The following is a 15,034-nucleotide window of genomic DNA, read 5'->3' on the forward strand; positions in this document are numbered from 1 at the left end:
AATTGAAGCAGAACACATTGTTGGAATGTCAGAATGCATAGATAGCAGGCAAATAAGCGTTCCATGGCTTTATTTCGCTTAGTTGCTTACTCTTGAGTAGAACTGCATATTCACTCCAGGAATAAGCACCTTTGTAAAATGAGTCAAATTGAAGCAGAACACATTGTTGGAGTGTCAGAATGCATAGATAGAAGGCAAATAAGCGTTCCATGGCTTTATTTCGCTTACTTGCTTACTCTTGAGTAGAACTGCATATTCACTCCAGGAATAAGCATCTTTGTAAAATGAGACAAATTGAAGCAGAACACATTGTTGGAGTGTCAGAATGCATAGGTAGAAGGCAAATAAGCGTTCCATGGCTTTATTTCGCTTAGTTGCTTACTCTTGAGTAGAACTGCATGTTCACGCCAGAAATAAGCATCTTTGTAAAATGAGCCAAATTGAAGCAGAAAACATTGTTGGAGTGTCAGAATGCATAGATAGAAGGCAAATAAGCGTTCCATGGCTTTATTTCGCTTAGTTGCTTACTCTTGAGTAGAACTGCATGTTCACTCCAGAAATAAGCATCTTTGTAAAATGAGTCAAATTCAAGCAGAACACATTGTTGGAGTGTCAGAATGCACAGATAGAAGGCAAATAAGCGTTCTATCGCTTTATTTCGCTTAGTTGCTTACTCTTGAGTATAACTGCATGTTCACGCCAGAAATAAGCATCTTTGTGAAATGAGTCAAATTGAAGCAGAACACATTGGTGGAGTGTCAGAATGCATAGATAGAAGGAAAATAAGCGTTCCATGGCTTTATTTCGCTTAGTTGCTTACTCTTGAGTAGAACTGCATGTTCACGCCAGAAATAAGCATCTTTGTGAAATGAGTCAAATTGAAGCAGAAAACATTGTTGGAGTGTCAGAATGCATAGATAGAAGGCAAATAAGTGTTCTATCGCTTTATTTCGCTTAGTTGCTTACTCTTGAGTAGAACTGCATGTTCACGCCAGAAATAAGCATCTTTGTGAAATGAGTCAAATTGAAGCAGAAAACATTGTTGGAGTGTCAGAATGCACAGATAGAAGGCAAATAAGCGTTCTAGCGCTTTATTTCGCTTAGTTGCTTACTCTTGAGTAGAACTGCATGTTCACGCCAGAAATAAGCATCTTTGTAAAATGAGCCAAATTGAAGCAGAAAACATTGTTGGAGTGTCAGAATGCATAGATAGAAGGCAAATAAGCGTTCCATGGCTTTATTTCGCTTAGTTGCTTACTCTTGAGTAGAACTGCTTATTCACTCAAGAAATGAGCACCTTTGTGAAATGACCCAAATTGAAGCAGAAAACATTGTTGGAGTGTCAGAATGCATAGATAGAAGGCAAATAAGCGTTCCATGGCTTTATTTCGCTTAGTTGCTTACTCTAGAGTAAAACTGCATATTCACTCCAGGAATGAGCACCTTTGTAAAATGAGTCAAATTGAAGCAGAACACATTGTTGTAGTGTCAGAATGCAGGGATAGAAGGCAAATAAGGGTTCCATGGCTTTATTTCGCTTAGCTGCTTACTCTTGAGTAGAATTGCATGTTCACTCCAGGAATAAGCACCTTTGTAAAATGAGTCAAATTGAAGCAGAACACATTGTTGGAATGTCAGAATGCATAGATAGCAGGCAAATAAGCGTTCCATGGCTTTATTTCGCTTAGTTGCTTACTCTTGAGTAGAACTGCATATTCACTCCAGGAATAAGCACCTTTGTAAAATGAGTCAAATTGAAGCAGAACACATTGTTGGAGTGTCAGAATGCATAGATAGAAGGCAAATAAGCGTTCCATGGCTTTATTTCGCTTACTTGCTTACTCTTGAGTAGAACTGCATATTCACTCCAGGAATAAGCATCTTTGTAAAATGAGACAAATTGAAGCAGAACACATTGTTGGAGTGTCAGAATGCATAGGTAGAAGGCAAATAAGCGTTCCATGGCTTTATTTCGCTTAGTTGCTTACTCTTGAGTAGAACTGCATGTTCACGCCAGAAATAAGCATCTTTGTAAAATGAGCCAAATTGAAGCAGAAAACATTGTTGGAGTGTCAGAATGCATAGATAGAAGGCAAATAAGCGTTCCATGGCTTTATTTCGCTTAGTTGCTTACTCTTGAGTAGAACTGCATGTTCACTCCAGAAATAAGCATCTTTGTAAAATGAGTCAAATTCAAGCAGAACACATTGTTGGAGTGTCAGAATGCACAGATAGAAGGCAAATAAGCGTTCTATCGCTTTATTTCGCTTAGTTGCTTACTCTTGAGTATAACTGCATGTTCACGCCAGAAATAAGCATCTTTGTGAAATGAGTCAAATTGAAGCAGAACACATTGGTGGAGTGTCAGAATGCATAGATAGAAGGAAAATAAGCGTTCCATGGCTTTATTTCGCTTAGTTGCTTACTCTTGAGTAGAACTGCATGTTCACGCCAGAAATAAGCATCTTTGTGAAATGAGTCAAATTGAAGCAGAAAACATTGTTAGAGTGTCAGAATGCATAGATAGAAGGCAAATAAGTGTTCTATCGCTTTATTTCGCTTAGTTGCTTACTCTTGAGTAGAACTGCATTTTCACTCAAAAAATGAGCACCTTTGTGAAATGACCCAAATTGAAGCGGAAAACATTGTTGGAGTGTCAGAATGCATAGATAGAAGGCAAATAAGCGTTCCATGGCTTTATTTCGCTTAGTTGCTTACTCTTGAGTAGAACTGCATGTTCACGCCAGAAATAAGCATCTTTGTGAAATGAGTCAAATTGAAGCAGAAAACATTGTTGGAGTGTCAGAATGCACAGATAGAAGGCAAATAAGCGTTCTAGCGCTTTATTTCGCTTAGTTGCTTACTCTTGAGTAGAACTGCATGTTCACGCCAGAAATACGCATCTTTGTGAAATGAGTCAAATTGAAGCAGAAAACATTGTTGGAGTGTCAGAATGCATAGATAGAAGGCAAATAAGCGTTCCATGGCTTTATTTCGCTTAGTTGCTTACTCTTGAGTAGAACTGCATATTCACTCCAGGAATAATCACCTTTGTAAAATGAGTCAAAGTGAAGCAGAACACATTGGTGGAGTGTCAGAATGCATAGATAGAAGGCAAATAAGCGTTCCATGGCTTTATTTCGCTTAGTTGCTTACTCTTGAGTAGAACTGCATGTTCACGCCAGAAATAAGCATCTTTGTGAAATGAGTCAAATTGAAGCAGAAAACATTGTTGGAGTGTCAGAATGCACAGATAGAAGGCAAATAAGCGTTCCATGGCTTTATTTCGCTTAGTTGCTTACTCTTGAGTAGAACTGCATGTTCACGCCAGAAATAAGCATCTTTGTGAAATGAGTCAAATTGAAGCAGAAAACATTGTTGGAGTGTCAGAATGCACAGATAGAAGGCAAATAAGCGTTCTAGCACTTTATTTCGCTTAGTTGCTTACTCTTGAGTAGAACTGCATGTTCACGCCAGAAATAAGCATCTTTGTAAAATGAGCCAAATTGAAGCAGAAAACATTGTTGGAGTGTCAGAATGCATAGATAGAAGGCAAATAAGCGTTCCATGGCTTTATTTCGCTTAGTTGCTTACTCTTGAGTAGAACTGCATGTTCACGCCAGAAATAAGCATCTTTGTGAAATGAGTCAAATTGAAGCAGAAAACATTGTTGGAGTGTCAGAATGCACAGATAGAAGGCAAATAAGCGTTCTATCGCTTTATTTCGCTTAGTTGCTGACTCTTGAGTAGAACTGCATGTTCACGCCAGAAATAAGAATCTTTGTAATATGAGCCAAATTGAAGCAGAAAACATTGTTGGAGTGTCAGAATGCATAGATAGAAGGCAAATAAGCGTTCTACGGCTTTATTTCGCTTAGTTGCTTACTCTTGAGTATAACTGCATATTCACTCCAGGAATAAGCATCTTTGTAAAATGAGACAAATTGAAGCAGAACACATTGTTGGAGTGTCAGAATGCATAGATAGAAGGCAAATAAGCGTTCCATGGCTTTATTTCGCTTAGTTGCTTACTCTTGAGTAGAACTGCTTATTCACTCAAGAAATGAGCACCTTTGTGAAATGAACCAAATTGAAGCAGAAAACATTGTTGGAGTGTCAGAATGCATAGATAGAAGGCAAATAAGCGTTCCATGGCTTTATTTCGCTTAGTTGCTTACTCTTGAGTAGAACTGCATATTCACTCCAGGAATAAGCACCTTTGTAAAATGAGTCAAATTGAAGCAGAACACATTGTTGGAGTGTCAGAATGCATAGATAGAAGGCAAATAACCGTTCCATGACTTTATTTCGCTTAGTTGCTTACTCTTGAGTAGAACTGCTTATTCACTCAAGAAATGAGCACCTTTGTGAAATGACCCAAATTGAAGCAGAAAACATTGTTGGAGTGTCAGAATGCATAGATAGAAGGCAAATAAGCGTTCCATGGCTTTATTTCGCTTAGTTGCTTACTCTAGAGTAAAACTGCATATTCACTCCAGGAATGAGCACCTTTGTAAAATGAGTCAAATTGAAGCAGAACACATTGTTGGAGTGTCAGAATGCAGGGATAGAAGGCAAATAAGGGTTCCATGGCTTTATTTCGCTTAGCTGCTTACTCTTGAGTAGAATTGCATGTTCACTCCAGGAATAAGCACCTTTGTAAAATGAGTCAAATTGAAGCAGAACACATTGTTGGAATGTCAGAATGCATAGATAGCAGGCAAATAAGCGTTCCATGGCTTTATTTCGCTTAGTTGCTTACTCTTGAGTAGAACTGCATATTCACTCCAGGAATAAGCATCTTTGTGAAATGAGTCAAATAGAAGCAGAACACATTGTTGGAGTGTCAGAATGCATAGATAGAAGGCAAATAAGCGTTCCATGGCTTTATTTCGCTTACTTGCTTACTCTTGAGTAGAACTGCATATTCACTCCAGGAATAAGCATCTTTGTAAAATGAGACAAATTGAAGCAGAACACATTGTTGGAGTGTCAGAATGCATAGGTAGAAGGCAAATAAGCGTTCCATGGCTTTATTTCGCTTAGTTGCTTACTCTTGAGTAGAACTGCATGTTCACGCCAGAAATAAGCATCTTTGTAAAATGAGCCAAATTGAAGCAGAAAACATTGTTGGAGTGTCAGAATGCATAGATAGAAGGCAAATAAGCGTTCCATGGCTTTCTTTCGCTTAGTTGCTTACTCTTGAGTAGAACTGCATGTTCACTCCAGAAATAAGCATCTTTGTAAAATGAGTCAAATTCAAGCAGAACACATTGTTGGAGTGTCAGAATGCACAGATAGAAGGCAAATAAGCGTTCTATCGCTTTATTTCGCTTAGTTGCTTACTCTTGAGTATAACTGCATGTTCACGCCAGAAATAAGCATCTTTGTGAAATGAGTCAAATTGAAGCAGAACACATTGGTGGAGTGTCAGAATGCATAGATAGAAGGAAAATAAGCGTTCCATGGCTTTATTTCGCTTAGTTGCTTACTCTTGAGTAGAACTGCATGTTCACGCCAGAAATAAGCATCTTTGTGAAATGAGTCAAATTGAAGCAGAAAACATTGTTGGAGTGTCAGAATGCATAGATAGAAGGCAAATAAGTGTTCTATCGCTTTATTTCGCTTAGTTGCTTACTCTTGAGTAGAACTGCATTCTCACTCAAAAAATGAGCACCTTTGTGAAATGACCCAAATTGAAGCGGAAAACATTGTTGGAGTGTCAGAATGCATAGATAGAAGGCAAATAAGCGTTCCATGGCTTTATTTCGCTTAGTTGCTTACTCTTGAGTAGAACTGCATGTTCACGCCAGAAATAAGCATCTTTGTGAAATGAGTCAAATTGAAGCAGAAAACATTGTTGGAGTGTCAGAATGCACAGAGAGAAGGGAAATAAGCGTTCTATCGCTTTATTTCGCTTAGTTGCTTACTCTTGAGTAGAACTGCATGTTCACGCCAGAAATAAGCATCTTTGTGAAATGAGTCAAATTGAAGCAGAAAACATTGTTGGAGTGTCAGAATGCATAGATAGAAGGCAAATAAGCGTTCCATGGCTTTATTTCGCTTAGTTGCTTACTCTTGAGTAGAACTGCATGTTCACGCCAGAAATAAGCATCTTTGTGAAATGAGTCAAATTGAAGCAGAAAACATTGTTGGAGTGTCAGAATGCACAGATAGAAGGCAAATAAGCGTTCTAGCGCTTTATTTCGCTTAGTTGCTTACTCTTGAGTAGAACTGCATGTTCACGCCAGAAATAAGCATCTTTGTAAAATGAGCCAAATTGAAGCAGAAAACATTGTTGGAGTGTCAGAATGCATAGATAGAAGGCAAATAAGCGTTCTATCGCTTTATTTCGCTTAGTTGCTTACTCTTGAGTAGAACTGCATGTTCACGCCAGAAATAAGCATCTTTGTAAAATGAGCCAAATTGAAGCAGAAAACATTGTTGGAGTGTCAGAATGCACAGATAGAAGGCAAATAAGCGTTCTAGCGCTTTATTTCGCTTAGTTGCTTACTCTTGAGTAGAACTGCATGTTCACGCCAGAAATAAGCATCTTTGTAAAATGAGCCAAATTGAAGCAGAAAACATTGTTGGAGTGTCAGAATGCATAGATAGAAGGCAAATAAGCGTTCCATGGCTTTATTTCGCTTAGTTGCTTACTCTTGAGTAGAACTGCATGTTCACGCCAGAAATAAGCATCTTTGTGAAATGAGTCAAATTGAAGCAGAAAACATTGTTGGAGTGTCAGAATGCACAGATAGAAGGCAAATAAGCGTTCTATCGCTTTATTTCGCTTAGTTGCTTACTCTTGAGTAGAACTGCATGTTCACGCCAGAAATAAGCATCTTTGTAAAATGAGCCAAATTGAAGCAGAAAACATTGTTGGAGTGTCAGAATGCATAGATAGAAGGCAAATAAGCGTTCCATGGCTTTATTTCGCTTAGTTGCTTACTCTTGAGTAGAACTGCATATTCACTCCAGGAATAATCACCTTTGTAAAATGAGTCAAAGTGAAGCAGAACACATTGGTGGAGTGTCAGAATGCATAGATAGAAGGCAAATAAGCGTTCCATGGCTTTATTTCGCTTAGTTGCTTACTCTTGAGTAGAACTGCATGTTCACGCCAGAAATAAGCATCTTTGTGAAATGAGTCAAATTGAAGCAGAAAACATTGTTGGAGTGTCAGAATGCACAGAGAGAAGGCAAATAAGCGTTCTATCGCTTTATTTCGCTTAGTTGCTTACTCTTGAGTAGAACTGCATGTTCACGCCAGAAATAAGCATCTTTGTAAAATGAGCCAAATTGAAGCAGAAAACATTGTTGGAGTGTCAGAATGCATAGATAGAAGGCAAATAAGCGTTCCATGGCTTTATTTCGCTTAGTTGCTTACTCTTGAGTAGAACTGCATGTTCACGCCAGAAATAAGCATCTTTGTGAAATGAGTCAAATTGAAGCAGAAAACATTGTTGGAGTGTCAGAATGCACAGATAGAAGGCAAATAAGCGTTCTAGCGCTTTATTTCGCTTAGTTGCTTACTCTTGAGTAGAACTGCATGTTCACGCCAGAAATAAGCATCTTTGTAAAATGAGCCAAATTGAAGCAGAAAACATTGTTGGAGTGTCAGAATGCATAGATAGAAGGCAAATAAGCGTTCCATGGCTTTATTTCGCTTAGTTGCTTACTCTTGAGTAGAACTGCATGTTCACGCCAGAAATAAGCATCTTTGTGAAATGAGTCAAATTGAAGCAGAAAACATTGTTGGAGTGTCAGAATGCACAGAAGGCAAATAAGCGTTCTATCGCTTTATTTCGCTTAGTTGCTTACTCTTGAGTAGAACTGCATGTTCACGCCAGAAATAAGCATCTTTGTAAAATGAGCCAAATTGAAGCAGAAAACATTGTTGGAGTGTCAGAATGCATAGATAGAAGGCAAATAAGCGTTCTACGGCTTTATTTCGCTTAGTTGCTTACTCTTGAGTAGAACTGCATGTTCACGCCAGAAATAAGCATCTTTGTAAAATGAGCCAAATTGAAGCAAAAAACATTGTTGGAGTGTCAGAATGCATAGATAGAAGGCAAATAAGCGTTCCATGGCTTTATTTCGCTTAGTTGCTTACTCTTGAGTAGAACTGCATATTCACTCCAGGAATAATCACCTTTGTAAAATGAGTCAAAGTGAAGCAGAACACATTGGTGGAGTGTCAGAATGCATAGATAGAAGGCAAATAAGCGTTCCATGACTTTATTTCGCTTAGTTGCTTACTCTTGAGTAGAACTGCTTATTCACTCAAGAAATGAGCACCTTTGTGAAATGACCCAAATTGAAGCAGAAAACATTGTTGGAGTGTCAGAATGCATAGATAGAAGGCAAATAAGCGTTCCATGGCTTTATTTCGCTTAGTTGCTTACTCTAGAGTAAAACTGCATATTCACTCCAGGAATGAGCACCTTTGTAAAATGAGTCAAATTGAAGCAGAACACATTGTTGTAGTGTCAGAATGTAGGGATAGAAGGCAAATAAGGGTTCCATGGCTTTATTTCGCTTAGCTGCTTACTCTTGAGTAGAATTGCATGTTCACTCCAGGAATAAGCACCTTTGTAAAATGAGTCAAATTGAAGCAGAACACATTGTTGGAATGTCAGAATGCATAGATAGCAGGCAAATAAGCGTTCCATGGCTTTATTTCGCTTAGTTGCTTACTCTTGAGTAGAACTGCATATTCACTCCAGGAATAAGCACCTTTGTAAAATGAGTCAAATTGAAGCAGAACACATTGTTGGAGTGTCAGAATGCATAGATAGAAGGCAAATAAGCGTTCCATGGCTTTATTTCGCTTACTTGCTTACTCTTGAGTAGAACTGCATATTCACTCCAGGAATAAGCATCTTTGTAAAATGAGACAAATTGAAGCAGAACACATTGTTGGAGTGTCAGAATGCATAGGTAGAAGGCAAATAAGCGTTCCATGGCTTTATTTCGCTTAGTTGCTTACTCTTGAGTAGAACTGCATGTTCACGCCAGAAATAAGCATCTTTGTAAAATGAGCCAAATTGAAGCAGAAAACATTGTTGGAGTGTCAGAATGCACAGATAGAAGGCAAATAAGCGTTCTATCGCTTTATTTCGCTTAGTTGCTTACTCTTGAGTATAACTGCATGTTCACGCCAGAAATAAGCATCTTTGTGAAATGAGTCAAATTGAAGCAGAACACATTGGTGGAGTGTCAGAATGCATAGATAGAAGGAAAATAAGCGTTCCATGGCTTTATTTCGCTTAGTTGCTTACTCTTGAGTAGAACTGCATGTTCACGCCAGAAATAAGCATCTTTGTGAAATGAGTCAAATTGAAGCAGAAAACATTGTTGGAGTGTCAGAATGCATAGATAGAAGGCAAATAAGTGTTCTATCGCTTTATTTCGCTTAGTTGCTTACTCTTGAGTAGAACTGCATTATCACTCAAAAAATGAGCACCTTTGTGAAATGACCCAAATTGAAGCGGAAAACATTGTTGGAGTGTCAGAATGCATAGATAGAAGGCAAATAAGCGTTCCATGGCTTTATTTCGCTTAGTTGCTTACTCTTGAGTAGAACTGCATGTTCACGCCAGAAATAAGCATCTTTGTGAAATGAGTCAAATTGAAGCAGAAAACATTGTTGGAGGGTCAGAATGCACAGATAGAAGGCAAATAAGCGTTCTAGCGCTTTATTTCGCTTAGTTGCTTACTCTTGAGTAGAACTGCATGTTCACGCCAGAAATAAGCATCTTTGTAAAATGAGCCAAATTGAAGCAGAAAACATTGTTGGAGTGTCAGAATGCATAGATAGAAGGCAAATAAGCGTTCCATGGCTTTATTATGCTTAGTTGCTTACTCTTGAGTAGAACTGCATGTTCACGCCAGAAATAAGCATCTTTGTGAAATGAGTCAAATTGAAGCAGAAAACATTGTTGGAGTGTCAGAATGCACAGATAGAAGGCAAATAAGCGTTCTATCGCTTTATTTCGCTTAGTTGCTTACTCTTGAGTAGAACTGCATGTTCACGCCAGAAATAAGCATCTTTGTAAAATGAGCCAAATTGAAGCAGAAAACATTGTTGGAGTGTCAGAATGCATAGATAGAAGGCAAATAAGCGTTCTACGGCTTTATTTCGCTTAGTTGCTTACTCTTGAGTAGAACTGCATGTTCACGCCAGAAATAAGCATCTTTGTAAAATGGAGCCAAATTGAAGCAAAAAACATTGATGGAGTGTCAGAATGCATAGATAGAAGGCAAATAAGCGTTCCATGGCTTTATTTCGCTTAGTTGCTTACTCTTGAGTAGAACTGCATGTTCACGCCAGAAATAAGCATCTTTGTGAAATGAGTCAAATTGAAGCAGAAAACATTGTTGGAGTGTCAGAATGCATAGATAGAAGGCAAATACGTGTTCTATCGCTTTATTTCGCTTAGTTGCTTACTCTTGAGTAGAACTGCATTTTCACTCAAAAAATGAGCACCTTTGTGAAATGACCAAAATTGAAGCGGAAAACATTGTTGGAGTGTCAGAATGCATAGATAGAAGGCAAATAAGCGTTCCATGGCTTTATTTCGCTTAGTTGCTTACTCTTGAGTAGAACTGCATGTTCACGCCAGAAATAAGCATCTTTGTGAAATGAGTCAAATTGAAGCAGAAAATATTGTTGGAGTGTCAGAATGCACAGAGAGAAGGCAAATAAGCGTTCTATCGCTTTATTTCGCTTAGTTGCTTACTCTTGAGTAGAACTGCATGTTCACGCCAGAAATAAGCATCTTTGTAAAATGAGCCAAATTGAAGCAGAAAACATTGTTGGAGTGTCAGAATGCATAGATAGAAGGCAAATAAGCGTTCCATGGCTTTATTTCGCTTAGTTGCTTACTCTTGAGTAGAACTGCATGTTCACGCCAGAAATAAGCATCTTTGCGAAATGAGTCAAATTGAAGCAGAAAACATTGTTGGAGGGTCAGAATGCACAGATAGAAGGCAAATAAGCGTTCTAGCGCTTTATTTCGCTTAGTTGCTTACTCTTGAGTAGAACTGCATGTTCACGCCAGAAATAAGCATCTTTGTAAAATGAGCCAAATTGAAGCAGAAAACATTGTTGGAGTGTCAGAATGCATAGATAGAAGGCAAATAAGCGTTCCATGGCTTTATTTCGCTTAGTTGCTTACTCTTGAGTAGAACTGCATGTTCACGCCAGAAATAAGCATCTTTGTGAAATGAGTCAAATTGAAGCAGAAAACATTGTTGGAGTGTCAGAATGCACAGATAGAAGGCAAATAAGCGTTCTACGGCTTTATTTCGCTTAGTTGCTTACTCTTGAGTAGAACTGCATGTTCACGCCAGAAATAAGCATCTTTGTAAAATGAGCCAAATTGAAGCAGAAAACATTGTTGGAGTGTCAGAATGCATAGATAGAAGGCAAATAAGCGTTCCATGGCTTTATTTCGCTTAGTTGCTTACTCTTGAGTAGAACTGCATGTTCACGCCAGAAATAAGCATCTTTGTGAAATGAGTCAAATTGAAGCAGAAAACATTGTTGGAGTGTCAGAATGCACAGATAGAAGGCAAATAAGCGTTCTAGCGCTTTATTTCGCTTAGTTGCTTACTCTTGAGTAGAACTGCATGTTCACGCCAGAAATAAGCATCTTTGTAAAATGAGCCAAATTGAAGCAGAAAACATTGTTGGAGTGTCAGAATGCATAGATAGAAGGCAAATAAGCGTTCTATCGCTTTATTTCGCTTAGTTGCTTACTCTTGAGTAGAACTGCATGTTCACGCCAGAAATAAGCATCTTTGTAAAATGAGCCAAATTGAAGCAGAAAACATTGTTGGAGTGTCAGAATGCATAGATAGAAGGCAAATAAGCGTTCCATGGCTTTATTTCGCTTAGTTGCTTACTCTTGAGTAGAACTGCATGTTCACGCCAGAAATAAGCATCTTTGTGAAATGAGTCAAATTGAAGCAGAAAACATTGTTGGAGTGTCAGAATGCACAGATAGAAGGCAAATAAGCGTTCTATCGCTTTATTTCGCTTAGTAGTTCTTGAGTAGAACTGCATGTTCACGCCAGAAATAAGCATCTTTGTGAAATGAGTCAAATTGAAGCAGAAAACATTGTTGGAGTGTCAGAATGCACAGATAGAAGGCAAATAAGCGTTCTAGCGCTTTATTTCGCTTAGTTGCTTACTCTTGAGTAGAACTGCATGTTCACGCCAGAAATAAGCATCTTTGTAAAATGAGCCAAATTGAAGCAGAAAACATTGTTGGAGTGTCAGAATGCATAGATAGAAGGCAAATAAGCGTTCTATCGCTTTATTTCGCTTACTTGCTTACTCTTGAGTAGAACTGCATGTTCACGCCAGAAATAAGCATCTTTGTAAAATGAGCCAAATTGAAGCAGAAAACATTGTTGGAGTGTCAGAATGCATAGATAGAAGGCAAATAAGCGTTCCATGGCTTTATTTCGCTTAGTTGCTTACTCTTGAGTAGAACTGCATGTTCACGCCAGAAATAAGCATCTTTGTGAAATGAGTCAAATTGAAGCAGAAAACATTGTTGGAGTGTCAGAATGCACAGATAGAAGGCAAATAAGCGTTCTAGCGCTTTATTTCGCTTAGTTGCTTACTCTTGAGTAGAACTGCATGTTCACGCCAGAAATAAGCATCTTTGTAAAATGAGCCAAATTGAAGCAGAAAACATTGTTGGAGTGTCAGAATGCATAGATAGAAGGCAAATAAGCGTTCCATGGCTTTATTTCGCTTAGTTGCTTACTCTTGAGTAGAACTGCATGTTCACGCCAGAAATAAGCATCTTTGTGAAATGAGTCAAATTGAAGCAGAAAACATTGTTGGAGTGTCAGAATGCACAGATAGAAGGCAAATAAGCGTTCTATCGCTTTATTTCGCTTAGTAGTTCTTGAGTAGAACTGCATGTTCACGCCAGAAATAAGCATCTTTGTGAAATGAGTCAAATTGAAGCAGAAAACATTGTTGGAGTGTCAGAATGCACAGATAGAAGGCAAATAAGCGTTCTAGCGCTTTATTTCGCTTAGTTGCTTACTCTTGAGTAGAACTGCATGTTCACGCCAGAAATAAGCATCTTTGTAAAATGAGCCAAATTGAAGCAGAAAACATTGTTGGAGTGTCAGAATGCATAGATAGAAGGCAAATAAGCGTTCTATCGCTTTATTTCGCTTAGTTGCTTACTCTTGAGTAGAACTGCATGTTCACGCCAGAAATAAGCATCTTTGTAAAATGAGCCAAATTGAAGCAGAAAACATTGTTGGAGTGTCAGAATGCATAGATAGAAGGCAAATAAGCGTTCCATGGCTTTATTTCGCTTAGTTGCTTACTCTTGAGTAGAACTGCATGTTCACGCCAGAAATAAGCATCTTTGTGAAATGAGTCAAATTGAAGCAGAAAACATTGTTGGAGTGTCAGAATGCACAGATAGAAGGCAAATAAGCGTTCTAGCGCTTTATTTCGCTTAGTTGCTTACTCTTGAGTAGAACTGCATGTTCACGCCAGAAATAAGCATCTTTGTAAAATGAGCCAAATTGAAGCAGAAAACATTGTTGGAGTGTCAGAATGCATAGATAGAAGGCAAATAAGCGTTCCATGGCTTTATTTCGCTTAGTTGCTTACTCTTGAGTAGAACTGCATGTTCACGCCAGAAATAAGCATCTTTGTGAAATGAGTCAAATTGAAGCAGAAAACATTGTTGGAGTGTCAGAATGCACAGATAGAAGGCAAATAAGCGTTCTATCGCTTTATTTCGCTTAGTTGCTTACTCTTGAGTAGAACTGCATGTTCACGCCAGAAATAAGCATCTTTGTAAAATGAGCCAAATTGAAGCAGAAAACATTGTTGGAGTGTCAGAATGCATAGATAGAAGGCAAATAAGCGTTCTACGGCTTTATTTCGCTTAGTTGCTTACTCTTGAGTAGAACTGCATGTTCACGCCAGAAATAAGCATCTTTGTAAAATGAGCCAAATTGAAGCAAAAAACATTGTTGGAGTGTCAGAATGCATAGATAGAAGGCAAATAAGCGTTCCATGGCTTTATTTCGCTTAGTTGCTTACTCTTGAGTAGAACTGCATGTTCACGCCAGAAATAAGCATCTTTGTGAAATGAATCAAATTGAAGCAGAAAACATTGTTGGAGTGTCAGAATGCATAGATAGAAGGCAAATAAGCGTTCCATGGCTTTATTTCGCTTAGTTGCTTACTCTTGAGTAGAACTGCATATTCACTCCAGGAATAATCACCTTTGTAAAATGAGTCAAAGTGAAGCAGAACACATTGGTGGAGTGTCAGAATGCATAGATAGAAGGCAAATAAGCGTTCCATGGCTTTATTTCGCTTAGTTGCTTACTCTTGAGTAGAACTGCATGTTCACGCCAGAAATAAATATCTTTGTGAAATGAGTCAAATTGAAGCAGAAAACATTGTTGGAGTGTCAGAATGCATAGATAGAAGGCAAATAAGCGTTCCATGGCTTTATTTCGCTTAGTTGCTTACTCTTGAGTAGAACTGCATGTTCACGCCAGAAATAAGCATCTTTGTGAAATGAGTCAAATTGAAGCAGAAAACATTGTTGGAGTGTCAGAATGCACAGATAGAAGGCAAATAAGCGTTCTACGGCTTTATTTCGCTTAGTTGCTTACTCTTGAGTAGAACTGCATGTTCACGCCAGAAATAAGCATCTTTGTAAAATGAGCCAAATTGAAGCAGAAAACATTGTTGGAGTGTCAGAATGCATAGATAGAAGGCAAATAAGCGTTCTATCGCTTTATTTCGCTTAGTTGCTTACTCTTGAGTAGAACTGCATGTTCACGCCAGAAATAAGCATCTTTGTAAAATGAGCCAAATTGAAGCAGAAAACATTGTTGGAGTGTCAGAATGCATAGATAGAAGGCAAATAAGCGTTCCATGCCTTTATTTCGCTTAGTTGCTTACTCTTCAGTAGAACTGCATGTTCACGCCAGAAATAAGCATCTTTGTGAAATGAGTCAAATTGAA

Source organism: Zootoca vivipara, chromosome 11 (genome assembly GCF_963506605.1).
Source record: "Zootoca vivipara chromosome 11, rZooViv1.1, whole genome shotgun sequence".
Taxonomy (NCBI): domain Eukaryota; kingdom Metazoa; phylum Chordata; class Lepidosauria; order Squamata; family Lacertidae; genus Zootoca; species Zootoca vivipara.